Here is an 18,278-nt window from a genome sequence, read left to right as displayed (position 1 = left end):
AGCAACTTTAAACCAGCTTATTCTTAAAGACGGGGAGGATGACCCAAACAGCATTGAGATGTCCAACGAACTAGCAATAAAACACTCATGATGAAAGACTCTGTTCCAAGGCAAAATAAGATTGCAAAACACTATTTTTTCTGTATTTTGGGGAACACAAATCCATATTTGAGAGTGGCTTTTGCTTGGCAACGGGTGCATCTGGGGCTCCTTAGTTTAAAACTGGATTGGGAAGCCATGATTCCTAGAGAATATTAGTTGCACACTCAGTAGGGAAAATGTTCTCTGAACTGTCTTTAAAAGTACAGAGTGGGAAACAGTTATGCTTGGATTATGAATATAGGTCAGAGACGGAGATGCCTTCTCTGCAATAAATAACTTCAACTATCTTTTGCTACATCAAATGCCAAAGCTAATTTCCTAAAACAATATATTGAGCATACTTTATGGGACACTAATGGTGGGTGTTTCCCATGCATAGGAGAGACAGAGAGAATAAGGAAGAGAGGAGGGGAGGAAAGAGGAGGGGAGAGCAGGGCAGGGCAGGAGACTAGGAAAGAGGAGAGGGAGAGAGGATGGGGGAGGGGAAAAAAGGAGAGAAGGGAAGAGAGTAGGGGAAGACGGGAGGAGAGGGGAAGGAAGGGAATGGAAGAGAGAAATAGTCTCTTTTAATTAAGAGACTTGATTTCTTGTGTCCATGAGTCATCACTTAAGAGCATTTGATGACCATTTTAAAAGAATTCTTGATTTTAATGAGGCAGATGCAAGAAAGATATGTATGCTGTGTGCACAGGACAGCATTGTGTCATGAAAATGACAAAAATAGTGACTGGTTTTGAGTCATTCACATTATTAAAGGAATAAATCCCTTGGTGTATTAACACCCTAGAGGTTTTTTCACATTTTATTTATTTTTTATTAAACAAGGTCTTTATTTGTAGGGTGCAGCAGCTCTTCTTTGTGGTTGCGGCAACATAGACGTAATGACACTCTTAAAGACTATGCTTTCAATTGATTCTATAAATACAATCATGGGTTGGAGTGTATACAGCATCTATAAACACATATGTGATAATATTTATTATCAGCCACATCTTATTTTCGCCATTTGCCTTTAGTATGATGACAATGATGGATATGAATTCCAAAATGTTAGTTTCGCTATTTTTTTTTTCTTCGTTTAAAATAAATATCTTTTAAGTACTTTCCTCCTTGGGCAATGTGTTTCTCATTTGCTATGGCACTAAGTGTATAGGTATGGCTGATATGGCTGACCGCTAACCTGACATGTGCCTGTCACAAGGGACTGCTGCTTCTTTCATCTTCTTAATGGACATTTCTCTACAGATGTCTGTGGCCTACCTGACTATAATCCTTTAAATTTTAATTCACTTTACATTTAGCCTGGTCATAAATACCATTTAGGTACCAATACTCTACTTTATGCAATCCCTAAGGTGGTGCTTTTATTTTAATGAGGCCATTTGCAACTTAAGAGCAAAAAAATTCCATCTTTGATTGAATATATTTGTCAGTTTTATTCCCGATTGGCATTTTCATAGGAAAACTTGGATAAAACTAAAGGATGGCTGCTTACCAAGTGGGATAAAAGTTTCAGTATGTTTCTACTTTCAAAATTTACTGAATAAATGGTCTTTGAAATTCATTTTGAAGACATCAAAGTAAACCCAGGCTGTAATCAAAAGTAAAATCCAGAATTAAGTTATGTTACAAATGAAATTTCCACTAGCATTCTTTTTTTCCTATTTGAAAGGAAAAAAAAAAAAAAAAGGACTCCAGTTAAACTATTCAAATAATGGACTGGCATAATAACACATGGAAGTCAGTGTAGGAGAATATGTGCAAATAGTGGTTAATTGTCAATTTTGCAATGATGTTCTGCCATTTTTATTCCAGTGTTAATCTTTCAAATAACACAAATGCCTTCCCTCCTCCACCACCCTAGCATTTGAGAGCATGTAAATTACCACTGACTTCTTACCTTACTTAAAATTTGCTATGAAATGAATCAATAAAAAATATATCTCTAAGAACTGTATTCACAGTTTCATGCTCATGAGGCATAATTCTTCACTCTAGTCCACACACTTTCTTGAATACTTTTATAGAGGCCCTTTGCATTCATAGAACCTAATTCCTATGCATAGGAAATGAGAAATATTAAACTCGATTTTTGCTCTGCATCAGTCAATGGTGATTTTATACAGTTTTATTTGAGGGGAGGAGAGACAGGGAGAGTTTAATTTGAAAAACAACAATATTGGAACATTTTCTTGGCGAGAAATGAGAATTTGACTATTTAAAATGCTATAACAAATACATTAGTTAGCATGAATATTAATTTAATTGTTAGGTTTAGTTTTCCAACTTTGGTTTGCAGTATTCTTAAATGGGAATGATGGTAGTCATTTTCTTAAATAAGAATGAATGATAGTCCAACATCCCATCCAACAGACTAATACTTCCTACAAGGCATTTCACTCTTTCTTTCTTTTTTTTTTTCATTTAATTCTTTCATCCAAATTTAAGATGTTGTAATTATTTGTCAAATATGAAAACCAAATCTCAGAGAGGTTAAATAACTTTCAAATGTCACATAGCAAGTCATGAAGCCGCAATTCAAAATCACATCAATCAGAATCCTAATTATAATTCAATCTTCTACACTGCCTCTCTGGTATTTGCTGAGTACAATTTTTGTTTGTTTGATTAATATATTAAAGATAAACTAGTATCCTAATACGACTAAGCTAAGACCAAGTGTTGATGTTGATATTCTGACATATCTTCAGCCATCTTTTTATCAAGGGCACTCTATCTTTCAGAGAACACCCTAGACCATATGAAGTTGAGAAACTGGACAGCACATTTCAGTTAAAGCCTGTGTAATTTATATTCACATTTGTATGTTTTTGTCCTTAAAATTCCTTAGAGGAAGTGAACCTCAACACAAGTAATGCACATCATGAACCTAAATAATGTTTTATACCAGAATAGAAGTTTACAAATGAAAATAATACCACTACTGCCTTCTAAAATATGATGATACAAATATTTAGATATTCTTTTGAGAGGCTTAAACCACAAAGGAGAATCTGTTTGCATCAAGAAATAAGTCGGTCTACTTGTCATGCTTTATCACCCAGGGTAACAATTGCAGAGTGATATATGACAATTTTGTGAGAGAGGGGAGACAGAGAGAAGGAAGTTCTGTAGAACAAAAGTGTATACAGCGTACCTGGGTGGCTCAGTCAGTTAAGGGCTGTACTCTAGACTTCTGCTCAAATCTCAGAGTTGTGAGATGGAGTCCAGTGTCCAGCTCTGTGCTGAGCGTGGAGCTTGATTGATATTCGTCTCTCCATCTTCTCCTACCCCTCCCCACTCTCTAAATAAATAAATGTATATACAAGCTATTTTCTAGAAAATCAGAAACCTGTTTCCTATTCACGGCAACTTTCTTGCATTGGTCCCTCCTTCCCCTCCTTCCTTCCTTTTTCTTTCCTAAATCCCTTGGTCTAGCCATCAACAATAATATGTCCAACTTTAATGCTTAAAATAAAAAAATGAAAAAAAAAAGTAAGTGATACCAAGCCTATTTGGGGATAGCCTTTTTTAACGTGTGAAATTACAGCAAGCAAATGTTTTTAAATAATCCAAGAGTCCTTATCTTCTTGTAGGCTAAATGAACTCTTAGATCATAATTTTTGTAGATCCAAACCTAATATATCAAAAACTACATGTTCCTGGAAGTCTTTTAAAATGAGTACTATATTTGATAAGTTAAAGACAATACGTTTGATGAGTACTCACTTCTCTTTACAATTGATAATAACCACATCAGATATTTATTTAACATTTACTATTTGTGAGGCATTTTGTTCAGTGCTTTTTGTTCAGTATATTCTCATAACTCTCATGATTGGCACAATTGTTTCTGTTTTCAATTGAGAGTATTAAGGTAAACAGACATTAAACAATAATATATGCCTGCTTATCTATTAAATTGCAGAAGCAAGGTTATGTCTCATGTATGTATGTCTTACTTCAAAAGTCCCAAGGTAGTACTTAATCATAACTATATGGATTTCAATAAATAAGGAAGTTCTGGATTCTACTCTCCTCTTTGCCATATCTACTTATTGATATCTGCTGGGTACTGACTGAGAGGGAACCAGTGCATATCTTGTATATTAATGAATATCTCAAACTTTAAATATCCAACATTTTATCTATATAAAACTGAACAACTGATGTGTGTTTGCCTCCTCAAAAATATCCTTAGGGCCCCCAGGTGGCTCAGTCAGTTGAGCTTTTGACTCTTGGTTTCAGCTGAGGTCATGATCTCAGGGTCTTGGGATAGAGCCCCACAATGGGCTCCACACTCAATGGGGCTCTGCTTGGGATTCTCTCTCTCCCTCTCTCTCCACCCCTCCCTTCTGCTCTCTCACTTTCTCTCTCTCCAAAATAAATAAATCAATCTTACAAAAAAGATCCCTGACCTCCCATAGTCTTTTCCATCCCCATTCCTGACAACAAAACTCTCATCCTTTGCTTCTCTTTTTCTCTCACACTACACATCCAGTCCATGAGTAGATCCTATTATCAAAACTGTCCAAATCCATCCAGAATTCAACTGCTTCTCATCAGTGAGATCACACCCTCTCTAGGCCAAGACACCATCTTGTCCCATACCAATTACTGAAATCACTGCCTCATCATTCTTGCAGCTTCTTGTTACCCTTGAATCTATCCATGCAGGTGCAGAGAGATGATTTTAAAACATAAAACATATATATGTCTTCTCTTTTCAAAATCTTTCCATGATTTCCCATTTCACACATAATAAAACCTAACATTCTTACTTTGCTCTATAAGGCCTTACATATCTGACCATACCTCCTGTTCCATGCCTGCTCCCTCCAGCCTAGTCTACAAATAACAAGCCTATTTGGTGACCTTCGCACACACATGACAAGCTCCTGTCTCAGTGCCTTTGCACTTCCTGTTTCCTCTTCTGGAAAGCTTTTCCCTCATTACCCGCTTGACTAGCTCCATTAGTTTATAAGGTTATATCAGAACACAGCCTCTCCCACTTGTTTACATATTGTCCAGAGCTGCCGTTGGGCTATGAGGGCATAACTGAGTAGTTGTGACAGAAACAATCTGGACCATAAAGACTGAAATATTTAATTTCTGTCCCTTTTACAGAAAAATTTTGCCCACTCCTCTTTTTTTCCCTCAGTGTTATCTCATTTTTGTCTGCCTCTTTTTGTGTGATGTAAGCTCCATGAGGGCATCAGTTTTCAACATTTTGTGTTTCTAGTACGTGGAAAGTACTGGCACATAGCATGTTCAATAACTATTTGTGAATGTGTGAAGAAATTTCCTGGATGGCATAGTCTGACTCTTACTCTCAATGCACATTTCTTAGAGATACTAATATTCTCTATAACTAAGTCCTTGACCTACCTTATTCACCAAAGAAAACTTTATCTCATTTATCAAAGATAAAATTTTATCTAATTTTTCTCTACAGGACTTTGAATTTTTGAAATTATAGTCGTGAATGAATTTGGTAAAAAATGTGCTCAAAACCTGAATTCAGAGAGAATAAATAGAAAATGTTCTTGTTCTATTCATTATTAAAAGCAAATATTTGGAAAAAGCTCATAAAGCCTTTCAAAATTCATAGGTAAAACATATATTCAAGGTATTATAATTTATTGAAAGAAGTCTAGAATGTGAAATCAGAAGTGGTGGGGTTGGAGTCCTGGCTCTCTTATGTACCAACTATATGAATCTGAGAAGATTACTAAAATATCCATATTACAGGGTTATTTTGTACATTAGATGAAATTAATGTGATATAACTTATCTTACCATAAAAATTCAAGAGATGTAAACTTAATCTGGAAAATCTGAGCTAATTTTAGTAAAATCCAACAAATAGTACAAATTTATGGGCAACTCTGGGAAAATATTCTGGTGGACATAAAGTTGACTTGGTGTCTTTCCAAACACTGGTACAGTGTTTCTTTTTTTCCCACATATCTTAATGTGGTTTCACAGAAATTTGAGATAAATGACCTGGATTGACTCAGTTTATCCACTGACTTGAGCAAGTTATTTAATATCTTTGGGACTCAATTTCTCTTTATGTAAAATGAATATGACAATAATATCTACTTAACAGTGTTCTGATGAGAATTAAGTGATTATACATAAAATACTTAGCAGAGCATCTAGCATATTTTAAATTCTAAGACTTTAGTTCACCAAGGTCCTCCTTCCTTTCCCCATAACTCTTACTTCCTAGGGTCAATCATACAAGGGGTGGTCATGCTACATGGTTTTAAAGCTCCTTAGCAACTTCATCAAATAAAACAAACCTACTAAGGAATTTGGCATAACACCTTGGACATTTTTACTTTGTTGGAATTTTGAAATTCACACACACACACACACACGCACGCACACACACATTTATGAAAGCACAAAGAAATTATTATTTGATGATAAATTTTAGAACCCTGAGAAAATACAATCTAGGAAAGAAAATATTTTCCTAATCTTTCAAGTGATATGTAGATATTGCATAATTCTAGTATTGGGCACAGTTATTCCCTTGAAACACATTTTTCAATAATGTCCTGTTTTGCTCCAGCATTAGTTTATTCTTTTTTCTTGAGAGAGAGGAGAGAATTTCTAGGTTACTTTTGTTTTACTCACTGAGTTAAAAAGGAAGTTGTGTTACTGTCATCCAGCTCCAAGAGAAAATGAGATTATCCCCATACCTCTACTCTGAGCTCTGACATTCAGTGTGCTGACCTGTTTTAGAATTGAGACTCACAATCTACATTTTTCTATTTGTTTTCTTTGCTGCTGCTGTGTGTGGATAGGACTGGGTCAAGTGCCTCCCACAGTACTGCTGAGAGCTCTGTCCTAGTGGTGCAGCCCTACCTAGCCACTTAAGAATGCATTTCTCTTTTTATTGGTGTCTCCAGTACTCATTATTTTACCTTTATCTACATACTTCTGCATTTCATCTGTGTCTTTGATCAGGCTGTACTTTGACCTCTTCCTAGTTTGAAAAGGTTTTATTCATAGACTCTTCCCACCTTTCCTAACCTTTCTCAGAGTCAGTTATTTTTCCAAAGGGTCAACAGCTATGGAATTCAGTATGCTAACTTCAAATAGTGACCTCTTTAAATAAACATTGCTAAAAGGAGTTTTTCAAAGGCAATTGTACGGTCTAAATAAAGCTGGGCTTAGTCAACCTTGTGAAGCAATTGGAGTTTATCTTTCTCTTCTTCCTCTTCTATCAAAACATGGCTATCCAATGATCTATTTCCTTAGGGTTTTGCTTTTGCTGGTTAATACCAATGCTTCAGTTTGTGTTAGTGTTATCAGAGTCTTCATTCTCAATTCTCTCTCATTACCAGAATGTTCATTTACCATTCAGGAATGTTCAGGAATACCAAAAATAAATAAATAAATAAATAAAATGTGTATGTATATATTTAAAAATTTTATTTATTTATTTGGCACAGAGAAAGATCATAAGTAGACAGAGGGGCAGGCAGATAGATAGGGGAAAGCATATTCCCCGCTGAGCAGAGAGCCTGATGTAGGGCTTGATCCCAGGACCCCAAGATCATGACCTGAGCCAAAGGCAGAGGCTTAACCTACTGAGCCACCCAGATGCCCCACAAATATATTTTTAAAATGTAATTTAACATCTTTGAAATTGGGATAGTCTTACAATTAAAGACTATCATCATTAAATTGATAGGGGTTTTCCCCCCTTTTTTTAGTTGTATGAAAAATAATGTTGTATCTCATAACATATGACACTTTAAATGAAGAAAAATTAGGGATCCCTAGGAAGTACAATTATTTGTGGGAATTAATCCCTACTACTGGAATTTTAAGGCACAACAGAATCTTAATGTGAGTGTTAATTTTGGCCAAGAAATAATATCCACACTTTCTCCAAGTTCCACCTGTCACCACCTGTCATGTACATGACTGCTGACTCAAGCTATAAACCAACCTGCCCAAAGTCTCAAAATTTAGTTGATGCTTGCAACTAGTATTGCAAGGATTGGAAGGTGCTACCAGTATTTCCACAGGACAAATCTCTGTTCTTCAGGAAGATTCTAAAATGGTTTAAAGGAATGTAAGTAAAGAGAAGTAGGTATAGAGTGTGCTTCAGGGAGACTCTCTACCCAGTTCTGTAGGAGATAAGCAGAACTTACAAAAAGTATTAAATAAAAAAGCTCTTCAGTGCTTTATCCTTATTCCTACCATTCATTCCTTTTTCCTTATGGCCGTGTCATGTAATCTCTCTTTATAATAGTAACAGTATGACACTTTGTCAATGTGAACGGGGCAGAATGAAAAGAAAATGAAGCAATCTATTATGTTTCCTCTCCTTTAATAACTTAATTTAATCATGCAGCTTGTGTCTTCTACTCTTTTCCTAGCTATTACTTCACGATTCATAAATCTGGGAGGAATATTACTACTTGTACAATGTTGCCTGATTTGGTCAAAATCACACTGCCACGTCTTGTGTCTCAGATGGATTTGCCTGGCCATGCAATCTTGAGAAACCCTTCTTGGGCTGTAGGGACTTCGTGCTTGTTATAGGAAAAATTTGCCACTAGATGGTGATCTTGTAAATTAGCAAGAGAATAGAAGCTCACATCTCTTCAATTTAATTGTAGGGAGAAAAAAAATAATTATAATTTTATAGCGAGAAGCCAGAAATGTTTGATATTTTCCCTAACATTTTAAACATTGTTTGTACCAAAATACAACTATCTTACATCATTAAAGATTAATAACTTAAGACCATAATTGAAATTAGAGAATTAGAATATAGGTAGTAATCCTAAATTCTGGTTAAGACACCAAAATGAAGCTTACTTTCTAGGCAATCACAGAATATATACTGAATCTTCTCTCAGGCACATACTAAAATTTTCTAAATTTAATGTTTTTCAGGTATTTCTGTGAGTGTTGATCCATGGACCACATTTGGGTATGACTAGACTTGATCTTTATGGTTCCTCTTAATTTTAAGGGTAAAATTCAGTGTTTAAGGGTAAAATTTAGTGTTTCCTAATCACTTGAATTTAAATACTGTCTCTAAATATATCTTCTCACACTCTAAGTTTTTTACATAATGTACTAAAAACTTCTTGGATAAATAAGAAACATTTTGATACATCTGATTACCTCTCATTAAGCTTTGAAAATCAAGTTTGGCCTTTTATGCAAGTTTGAGTGAAAATCTTTCCTTTAACAAACCAGGAACTTTAGCTCTGCCTAAGAACATAGTTATGGCACTTCATGCCAAAGGAGAATGGCGTGTCAGAATAATATTTTAAAACCCATATTTGATGTACTATTCTCCTTATGTCTTTCTCTCTTAAATTAGACTCGGGAGGCAAAACCCCAATTTGCTGTTGAAATCTTCTCCCTTTTTTTAAAAACATAACATCTTTCAGTAACTTTTTTTTTTTTTAAATACAGATAACATAGTATTTTCTACACATGTAGTTTAACAACAGGTTGATGGGACAATACATTTAAGGAATGTGCATCTGATCAATAATTGTTTGCAGGGACCAGGACCTAAGAAAATATGTACCCATTTTTCTTTTGGTTTTGGCTCAGTATCACCAAATATTTTTCTAGGTATTCAAGGGTTACATTTCCTCCTCAGATACATGAAGAATCCAATGTTAGCTAATTCCAAACACTGTCTGGGACCAAAAGGAAAAATTGAGTTACACATAAAACGGAATAGTAGTCCCCAAAAAGGGACTACATTATAAACACCACTTACACTATGTCTTACTCGTTTCTGCCTTCTCTGTGTACTACTACTTCTACCCAACCATTTGTTTAATCTTTTACCATCACGGCCTACTACAGTCTTAACACTCATAGTCTGTCCTTCTCTTAGATTCCATTTGATTTGGTCACAGAGAAAACCAACATTAGTCATGGAACCCAAAGATCCAGATGGACCTTAATCAGCCACCATATGTAAAAAGTTGAAACTCAGGGCACCTGGGTGGCTCATGGGTTAAAGCCTCTGCCTTCAGCTGCCCGGAGTCCTGGGATGGAGCCCTGCATTGAGGTCTCTGCTCAGCAGGGAGCCTGCTTCCCCAAGTCTCTCTCTCCCTGCCTCTTTAACTACTTGTGATCTCTGTCTGCCAAATAGATAAATAAAATCTTTAAAAAAGTAAAAAAAAAAGTTGAAACACATGAAGAAAGAAAATGTTCTTTCACTTTCAGTTATAATTTCTGTAATAATTTCTAGATATTTTCAAATTTTTCAGAAGAGATTCTACCCAACAATCAGTCAATAACATAAATTGTGGGTAACATATTTTATTTATACTAAAGTGCTTTCTCAGAAATTATTGTCCAGGTGATTTAAATATATGGCATCTTAAAGAGAAAATTTTAAATTTGAATGTTCCCTTCATGGGACTTATGAATTTACTCAATATATTTATAATAGAGTTTGCGCTTTCATTTTTACTGTCACAAATTTCACAATAAATAAATAGAATTGTTGACTTCTGAAGAAAATGGGACCTTTGAGTACAACATGTAATTCTTTAACAATATTTTTGTCTCTAGTCTTGTTGAATCTTATTTCTGCTGTAGGATGTGGAAAACTAGGAGTACTGCTCCTGTATTTATAGAAATAAAAAAGCAAGACAAATTGCCAATTTACAGGTTGTTATAAACCCAATAGAAAGATGAGATTGCAAGACAAACAGCTAACCAGAAAACTGGAGAGAGACATTTAAGCAAGCATTTACTTACCTATGGCAGATGTCACTGGACACCACTGGGAATTAATTAGAATAACTGTAAAATCAGAGGCAGAGTACAGAATGGTGGTAGAAGGTGAAGGCTTTTTTTTTTGAGGAGCAGACACAGATACAGGGAGAGACATTCACGCTCTAACAGCCTTTTTTCTCCATGAAACACACCAGGTGATACTAGGGAAAAATAAGGAAGGGTCTGGAGACAGCTTTTCTCCTACAGGACTAGGAAGGAAAGCAGATGGGGCAAGAAACAATTTCCTACCCCCACCCCTCCCCCATCTCCTTTATGGAACAAAAGTTTTAATCTACAGAGGAAGGAGCAACAAAACTTGTTCTTAGGGCCCTGATGAACATCTATCGTACCTGGCAAAGGGAACAGCAACAAAAATCCTCTAGTTCTAAAGAAAGGAGAGGGGTATTTTCTTAGCAAGAACTACAGCGGAGGTGGAGCAGGAACATTTTGAAAGCTACATCTGGGAGACCCAGGGCCAACAGAGACAACACAAGTAATAGAAACTTCAGATTCAGATGTGGCAAATATGTTGAAACTATCTGACAGAATTTAAAATAACTATGATTAATGTATTACCGACTCTCAGATGGAAAAAGTAGACAACATGCAAGATTAGATGGCTAGTTTCATCAGAAAGAAAGAAACCATAAAGAAGAATCAAGTGGGAATGCTAGAAATAAATAGCATAGTAATATAGATACAGGTTGTCTTTGACTGGCTAAGTAGTAAGCTCAATACAGTGGAGAAATCAGGAAACTTGAAAATTGTTCAACAGAAATTACCCAAATTGAACCACAAAGAGAAAAAAAGTGAGAAAAACAAAGAAACAAATAAAACCACACAACAAAGCATCTGATAGCTGTGAGACAATATTTAAAAAATCCAACAATTATCTATCTGGAATCCTAGAAGGAGAATCAGGACAGAATGAAACAGATGAAATGTTTAAAAACAATAGTGGCCAATGGCTAAGAGTTTTCTGCAATTAATCTTAGACACCAAATCACAGACCAAGAAGCTCAAAAACACCAAACAGGATAAATAATCCCATTCAGGATTGGTGGGGTGCCGGGGGTGCGGGGTGCAAATGGAAATACCTAGGCATATCATATTTTAAAAATACTAAAAACAAAAGACAGAGAAAATGTTTGAAGCAACTGCATGATAATCAGAGAAACAAATGTACTATAGCTGATCTCTCATGAGAAACTATGATTTAATATATGTGTGTGTGTGTGTGTGTGTGTGTGTGTGTGTGTGTATGACTTTCATCATTCTTTACCCAGCAAGAAATAGTTTGGAAGAAAGAAGTACAAATAAGGGTTTTCTAAGACAAACAAAAACAGAGAATCCGTTGCAAGCAGACCTACACTGCAAGAAATGTTAAAGGAAGTTCATCAGGCAGAAGGAATAACATATCAAACTGAAATCCAGACCCAGATGTTAATCCTGATCAATCTAATAATCTAATCTCATTTCATTTCAAACCTAAACTAAAGTCAGATTCAGGAACTGAGACTTAATCTAATCAATGAGTCGCATTCCAATAGTGGTTATTTTTATTCCATGTGTTGCCTCTTGACGTAATGCAGCCCAAACACTGGAAGAGAAGAGTTTCATTCCACAAATGAAAGAGTGGCTTTCTCCCTATTCCATTGCAAAGACAAGGGGACGTGCTATCCTAGAGGCTGTTGGTAATCATGCTTTTGGCCAAAGAAAGGAGAGCTTGAACACTGAGTGACACATGTACAAAAATTGACTAAAGAGAATCATAGAAGAGCAAGTTGAAGTCACAGTTTTCATTTTCTGTGATCTTGCCTTATCCTGAGACTTCCAGTTATGTGAGATTGCTTGGTCATTCAGTAAACATTTATTGAGCATGTACTGTGTGTGAGTGTTCTTTTTTTTTTTTTTTTTTTTAGATTTTATTTGCTTACTTATTTGACAACTTATTTATTTGACAGTGAGAGAGAGAGAGAATATAAGCAGGGGGAGCCACAGAGGGAGAGGGAGAAGCAAACTCCCCACTGAGCAGAGAGCCTGATGCTGGGCTCCATCCCAAGAACCTGGTATTATGACCTGAGCTGAAGACAGACGCTTAACTGACTGAGCCACCCAGGCGCCCCATGAGTCATTCTTATACTAAGGATATAGTATGAACAAAAGAGGCAAAAGGCGCTGCCTTCACAGAGCTTATCTTAAGAGCAGAAAATATAAGAAAAGAAATAAATATAGATCATGATCAATGCTATATTTTTACTTTCGATCCATGCTTCTTATTCTTATCGGTGGTTCGAACTTTCTTTCTGAAGCCATGTTTCTTATGCCTCCTTTTCCAGAAACCCAGGTCAAATAACCAGTCACTTCATTCAACAACCTTGAACTCTCTTCTCTCTCCCTTACCTCAGCAATTTCTCCTTCTCCTAAGGTAGAATAGTGCCACTAAGCAGAGATGTGAGGTGATCTTGGGGCTTTCTGTATTTTTTTTTTTCCTTATTCTTATTCTTACTTAATTTTTATTTTTTTTTAAAGATTTTATTTATTTATTTGACGGAGAGAGAGATCACAAGCAGGCAGAGAGGCAGGCAGAGAGAGAGAGGAGGAAGCAGGCTCCCTGTGGAGCAGAGAGCCCGATGTGGGGCTCGATCCCAGGACCCTGAGATCATGACCTGAGCCGAAAGCAGCGGCTTAATCCACTGAGCCACCCAGGCGCCCCCTTACTTAATTTTTATTAAGCACCAGCTTAATACTACAGAAAGTTCAAATCACCCTTCAACAACCCATTCTTCCCTCCCCCACCCAAATTCTTGATAAAGAGCTCTTTGAGTGAAGACACTTCTCTTCACTTTGCTCTCTTCTCTCTTCTGTATAAAATTTTATCAAATAAAGGCAAAAAACTGTGTACATTTTGCTATAAAATGCTGCTCACGGCTGTGGAAAGTGTCTTCCCAGACTCTTTTCACTGTCCAGGTCCTGAAAGACTCTTGTTCATGAACTGTCTCTTCACAAAGTCAGTCCACCACTTGCTAGGTTTATCATTCTGAGCGTCAAAAACTTTCTCAAAAAGTCTCAGTCCAGTCTCTTGTCTCAACTGCTGTAAGTAGGCCCTCATCACCTCATCTTCCTGTTTGTTTGCTGTTTGGCATAAATCATATTAAGTGGAAAACCAGGCTCTCCAGGAATGGGAAAATTAGTGATTCCTAGCATATACATTTCTTTTTCACCTTGGCTTTTGGAATTGCACGTTGGGAGTTTCTTTAGACACTCGGAAATGTAGAGAGTTACATATATCAAGGTTCTATCAGCTTCATTCTTAATCTCATAGTTTTTGAAGACATTGGCCTTGAAGTAATAGATGGCTTCATCCACAATATCTGTATCTTTTGTCTCTCTAGGGGCGGGTCCTTTGAACTGACTTCTGATAGGCAACAGTGCCATGTTTCCGATGAGTTTGGTGTCCGGATCCATGAGAAATGAGTGGTAAGCCGGCTTCTTGTCAGCGCCCCGGTTTCAGGCTAGACGAGGAGGATGGGGTTCGAGCCTGGTGCTTCCAGTCCGGCGGCCTGGGCGGGCAGCTTTCCATATATTTTACTTCTCTTTAGGATCACATTCTGTCTATTGTCCTATGTTTAAAAACACCTACCTGTATATTTTTGGTTGGAGGGGAAGTCTCGTACCAATTTCCATCCGAAGTGGAAAAAATAAAAACAAAACCTTGCGCTTTACATATGAGAATAAGATTTGGGAAGATGGGTATTCCAAGCATAAAAAAATAATATGTATGTAAACATGGAAGAATGAAATATTGTATTTTTGATGCAATATTTGAGTATGGTTAGAAAAGAAAAGGCTTATTTCTAAAAATCCCGAGTGAGCATAGATGTGATTAGAGGGAAAACAAGAAATACATCAGGAGGAACTTGTAGTTACATAAACATGCACTGATACATAGTTCTCTTGCCCCTTTTTTCCCTATTATTTTTATAGTGTGTATTGCTTATTGAAACTTTTTCCTATATATTCCCACTATGAGGTTGTTGAGAGTGAAGCCAAAACTAGCTGTTCACTGTTAGATTTCCAAGTACTATTTCACGGTGGACACTCAACAATATTTGTTGAGTTTATGTATGTATATGTCTATGTGTATGTCAACTGTGTTTATATGTATACATGGGCCTTCTTCATCCATTAAATTATTTAAAACTTCTGCTGATTATCTCAAAGCAAAAGTTATTACCTATGATTAAATGAGTTATTTTTGGAAAAATATTTATCCTTCCAGGAAAATATTATGTTACTAAGAAAATTTATTTCATTAAAAGTTTCAGATTTGGGCCTTCACATTAAAACTACCTCAGGGCAAAAGTTCGAAGGAATTATAATTAAGTAAAATAAATACAAGCATAAATGTCCAACATATGTTAAATCAATGAAATACCCATTTTAAAAAAATAGCTAGTACAACTCTCTTGGTAGTTCAATATCCTGGAGAGTGTCACAAATAATTTAATGAAGAAAGTCTATTTTGTATCACAAATGGTCCCAGTACCATGAAAGAGAGTCTTCCTATGAGACGTAATTTTGTTAATTTCACCTGCCATTGAAAAATTATTGCTAGCTCCCTAGTCAAAAGACTAATTTCTGCCATGTGTTTTACAATGCAATATGAATGTGTGAGAGATGTTTCAAAAAAGCCACGTGGAGCACAGTATAGTAAATGACCAATTTGGAAACCCGAAACTTCAATAGAAGAAAATACTGAATATTTTAATTCTCCTCAAGTTTGAATTTAGACATATTTGCTAGAGTCTTTAAACACAAAAAGTAAATAACCAAACTTCTGAGCTATCTCATCTGACTGTAATTTGAATGCACTATGCGCATAGTTAAATTCTACCTAGTGTCTCCAAAGTCATGCTTCTAGGCTCCACATTTTATTTTTTAAGTAAAAGTATTTGACATAACAATTTGGTTACCCCTAAATCAACTGCGTGTGGAATAATCCCATGATGGGTTATGGAGAGTTATTTTGAAATTCATAAAGTCTTATCTTCCACAGATATTTATGACAAGTTTTACACGTTGTAGGCTCTTCATATAGAGAATACTGAGCAAATTTTTTTTCATCTCTTGTTGAAACAGACATTCCTTTTTATTTTAGTGGGAGAAAATGGTTTGCTAAAGTTTTATCCTACAGATTTCAGGTGAATTTGTCAAGATCATATGGGCAAAATAATTTTATATAATAAAGTAAGTAGATGAGATTCTTCCCTAACTCCTGAAGGAATGTTTCATACTCTGTAGAGGCAGAAGGCAGATGTCCAGGATGTCCAGATTAAAGTAATTTAGAAAGACCTGCTAGAGTCATAACTCACTGAATGCAAATAAAATATAATAACCTAAGCTAAATTAATCAAAGATTTTTTTAAAAAAAGTAGGTGAGTGATTATTTGTAAGAATAATGCAAATTTTGTATTCCAAGGATAATAATTTTAAGTTCCAAAGATTTTTACATTTCAAGCTTCTCTAGAGTGACTAGAGCTAGGCAATAAACATATATATACCTATATACATGCCCGTTGCCCTAGAACACCATTAGACCTAGGGTAGCCCTCTCTGTCTATTCTTCTCTGTCTTCTGTCTCTTTCTTTCCCTCTGTTTCTGTCTCTCTTTCTCTCTCTGCAGATTTGGTTTTTGTTGCTTTCCAGTATTGTTAAAGTACATTACACTACCATCTCAAGTTTTTATATCTCTTCTGTTCAAGAAATCCAGCCAGACTGAAACTGGAATCTCTTAGTCCTAGTTTATAAATTCTGGCAAAGAGAATCTGATTAGTTCAGCTTGGGGCAGTTTTCATCTTCACTTTAACTCCTAACAGAATGTGTCGTGTTTGCTTTCCATATAATGACTCTATAGGACACCATTCAAATAACCATTTTCTTTATAATTATACTGTGGTTCATTTTATTTGTGTCACCTGTAAGATAACACAGAGAGCATTATACACCATGGATAACTTAAAACATTTGAGAAACCAGTAATAAATTTATAACAGCAGAGTCATTAAAACATAGAACATTGAGAAGGAAAGGTTTGATTCATCCTATCAATCAAAAAAAGCTCTATCATCCCAAATTCAGACTGAGGACAAAGGTAACATGAAATTTTCACAAAGAGGAAGGAAGTGGTAAATATTAGCTGTAGTGTATTGACTGAAATAATCATGCATGTTCTTTTCCTTTATCCTTCTATACAATTTTCCCTATTTTTTTAATAAGAAGTGTTAGTGAAAGTTATAATTGCAGCTTAGTTCTTAGAACATATAACTAGATAGGGCTGTCATGGAACAAGAAGAGAGATTAATATCAATCTATGAAGAATATGACAAATAAGGGAACTTTTTATCTTCCATTTTTGGAAGAGATGAGAACATTTTCATTCAGATAACAGATGTAGCATATTAAGCAGAAGCAAACTACCGTCACTATTTTATAGTATAATGGCTAATTACGCAAAGAATGTGAAGTGGACACTTCAAAGCAAATAATTTTCTTGTAATGAATGTGTCGCTTGAAGAATGTGGAAGCACGATCTTTTCCCATAATTTTGGTCTCATTTAGTGGGGAAAGCACTACTGTTTTTGCCTCCTTAGTAGTCACTCATCCTTCTTTACTCATAAAACAGTGGTTTCGAGAGTCAACGGGGGGCATCTCATGACCATAATGAAACAAACCTGAGGCAATGTGAATATATTGAAAATGATAGTTTAAAAGAATGGAGATTTTTGTTCTTTGATGAAAAACTTGAGCCGTTAGATAAACCCTGGGATAACTTACTTCCAGACCTCTCACAGAAGATAATAAAACCCATCATTTAGGCCATTTGGGGTTGAGTATTCTGATTCTTGTATTCAAACATATTCTAACTTATTCAAGTAAAATTTCCTCACTCAAATTGGTCTCCATGTTAGGAACAGTTATTCTCTTCAAATTTATTACCATATTATCAGTGAGACTTTCCCCGATAACTCAGGAACATTGCCTGGCTCTTTCCATGGCAGTTTTATTTATAACACCCCAAAACTAATATAAATATATATATTTTTTCAAATTTTTTTAACTACCCAACTTTCCCCTGCTAAAATCATTAACACTCTTTGATTACAAAGGGAAAAAGAGTAGCTTCACAGTGTTGAAACCTAGAGAACAGCCCCTTAACCAAGTGGCCAAATGTTAGTACAAGCAGACATCACAGGTTTTCTGGGAAGGGCACATTATCACTTCTCTGGTGATCCTGCAAAAAATCATGATCTGAATTTAATCATGTGAAACATAAAATGAATGCAAATTGAATTACAAAATAACTGTCCAATACTTCTCAAAAATATC

The 18,278-nt window shown here is 35.7% G+C and overlaps 1 pseudogene; it reads right to left on the bottom strand.

The window, feature by feature from the left end:
• Positions 1–13,849: 13,849 nt before the first annotated feature.
• The window catches only part of LOC123950442, a 97,291-nt pseudogene continuing 92,862 nt past the window's right edge, over positions 13,850–18,278 (bottom strand).

Source organism: Meles meles, chromosome 9 (assembly GCF_922984935.1).
Source record: "Meles meles chromosome 9, mMelMel3.1 paternal haplotype, whole genome shotgun sequence".
Lineage (NCBI taxonomy): Eukaryota > Metazoa > Chordata > Mammalia > Carnivora > Mustelidae > Meles > Meles meles.
Note: the sequence above shows the minus strand (reverse complement) of the source record. Positions and strands in the feature narration are given on the sequence as shown.